This window comes from Lipotes vexillifer, unplaced genomic scaffold (genome assembly GCF_000442215.2).
Source record: "Lipotes vexillifer unplaced genomic scaffold, Lipotes_vexillifer_v1.1 scaffold1115, whole genome shotgun sequence".
Lineage (NCBI taxonomy): Eukaryota > Metazoa > Chordata > Mammalia > Artiodactyla > Lipotidae > Lipotes > Lipotes vexillifer.
The window spans coordinates 1603267-1605747 of record NW_006792080.1 but is presented as its reverse complement, the minus strand read 5'-3'; positions in this window follow the sequence as shown (position 1 = coordinate 1605747).

The window sequence follows — 2481 nt, the reverse complement described above, 5'->3', positions numbered from 1 at the left end:
CTGGGGGGGGGGGGAGGCTGGGGCTGAAGAAGGGCCCACAGGGAAAAGGGAGTCGGGCCTCCCCACCTCTCCCCTCGGGGACTCTCCTGCCTCATCTACCGTGGCTGTCCGGGCCTCCGACGACGTGAGGGGGCCGTGAGTCGTAAGCCTCACCCTCCAAGGGTACAGAGCAGGACGGCGGGAGCGCTCTGAGAGGGGCACCAACACAGAGCCAGGAGCCTGAGGGGCACAGGCTGGGCCCCTCTGGGCCAGTGATGGGCACACAGGGGTCCTGGACCCTCCCGAGGCTGCCCTCTCCCAGGAAGGCCACGCGCCCAGGCCCGGAGGCTGCCCCATCTCGCGCCACCATCCCCCCCCCCCCCCCCCCAGCCTGTCCAACCTGAAAGCTTACCGAGTGAAAGCAAGCCCACCTGCCAGGGTGAGCCTCTTCCCAGCAGGGGCTGCTCTCCTGTGTGCAGTGAGGAAGGAAATTGCAAATTAATCTTTATTTCCATCTTGGAAGAAAACCTTAATTCTCTGCATGGAAATGATCGTCGGCAGACCAGGGAATCAATTACGGGCTTTAATTGCAGTCAGTCCCGGCCAATCAGAGTGGGGCCGACCCCAGGGACCCTCTCTCTCCTCCCCGTCTCTGGGGCCCTCCCTTGGGTGCACTCAGCTCGCGGGGTCCCCCTATCTCTCTGTCTCTCTACATCTTTCTCCGTCTCTCTGGGCGTCTGTCTCGCTCTTTCTCGGCCGCCGTATGTCTCTGCCTGTCTCTCGCTGTCCCTGGCTCTGGCTCCGGCCACTCCCCAGAGCACAGGGCTCAGGCAGGCACCCCAGCTCTGACGAGCCCCATGGGACCTCCGCCTGCAACCTCTCTGGCCTCCGAGCTGCAGCTTCAAGGCTGGGGCTGAGGGGCTGAGTTACTGGCTCCTCCCTGCCCTCCAGGGTCTTCTCGGGAGTCACCTGCCATCCTACACTCAGGCCTGCAGGTGACCTCAGGCTGGCCGTCCCTGGCCAGGCCCGGGCCCCATGGCTTCGCTGTGTACAGCAGCTGCCCAGAGGCCCTGGAGAGGCTTCCGGCTCGGGTGGGTGGGAGGCGCGCTGCCCGGAACCGACAGCCTCAGTGTTTCCACCCGCGGTGGGGGCACCCCCGGGACAGGGTCTCCTCCCACCACCTTCCGGCCACCGGGAGATGCTTGTCTGTCTTATCAGTGGCGCCCTGTGACTGACAACTGCTCCTTAACAGCAGCCCACCCGGCTGTCCACAGGGTAGGGGCGGCCGTGGCTTGCCTGCACGTCCACACGCACCCAGACCCCCTGTTCCCCGGGCCAGCTCTGCGCCGGGACCTGCCCCACAGGGTTCCCCGTGCTGGGGGGCTGGGGCAGAGGACCGACCCCGCCCTCCTGCCTCAGTTTCCGTCTGCTCCCCCGACCTGCACTCCCACACCCTCCCCACGGTGGGCCCACTGAGCCCCACCGAGTCAGGCAGGTGACCGGTGAGGGCCTGGGTGGCGGGCCGGGCGCGTTTCCCTCGACCCCTGAATACTGGGAAGCGGAGAGATGCTGCCGATTGGAGGCCAGCGTCCCCTGTTGTCTGGCGCCACGTCTGATTAGGGAACAGTTTGCCCCACCTCACCCGCACCTGTTACACAGCAGCCTGCCCACACCTGCCTGCCACCCAGAGGTGCCCGACCCACTTCCGCTGGACCCCGCCCTGGGCTGAGCATCTCAAGCCACGTCCATCGTCCCCGGCTCGCACGTCCTCTCCCGCCCGGGGCCCGCAGAGCACGCCCTGATTTTCCTTCTCTCCAGCTTGGTCTCACGCACGCCGGTCTCCAGCCCACACCGCCCCGAGCCCCGGGTCCCGTGTCTCCCAGGGGCTGCGGGGTTGGGCTCGGGAGGCCCAGCGAGCTTGTCAAGGTGTCCCACACCTGTGTCCGCCGCGGGGCTCCCGCCTCGCAGCCGACGTGTGACCGCGGGGAGGCTCGCCAGGTGTCCCAGGTCCCCTCCCTCTCGCTGCCTCGTGCGCCTCCCAGTGCCAAGGCAAGAGGCCACGCCGCGTCCCCCTCCCCTGGCCTTGGCTACGGCCCCTCCTTGCTGGCCACTGGCCTCACGCTCCCTCCCGCCAGCCTGTGCCCCCAGCAGGCCCTCCCCACGGGTATCTGCGCAGGCCCCTCGTGATGAGGGTGTATGCGGGGTGCTGGTCAGGTTCGGGGTGGTGGTGGTGTTGACAGTCTAGGGACAGGGTAAGGAACTGGCCGAGAGGGGCAGGAGCTGGGAGGGCCCGGGACGGGTCAGGACCTGGCTCTGTGGCCCAGCTTTGGAAGCCTTGGGAAATCTGGGCTTCCAAGGGCTGCCTGGAGCTGCAGGGAAGGCCCGGTTCCTGCATCCTGCCGGCTCCGCCCCCACCTTTCCGGGCCCTCAGGCGGCGCAAGGACAGGCCCCCCCAGAGACTGCAGAGGGGGTTGAGAGGCTGTGATCGTACCTGGGGGGGGG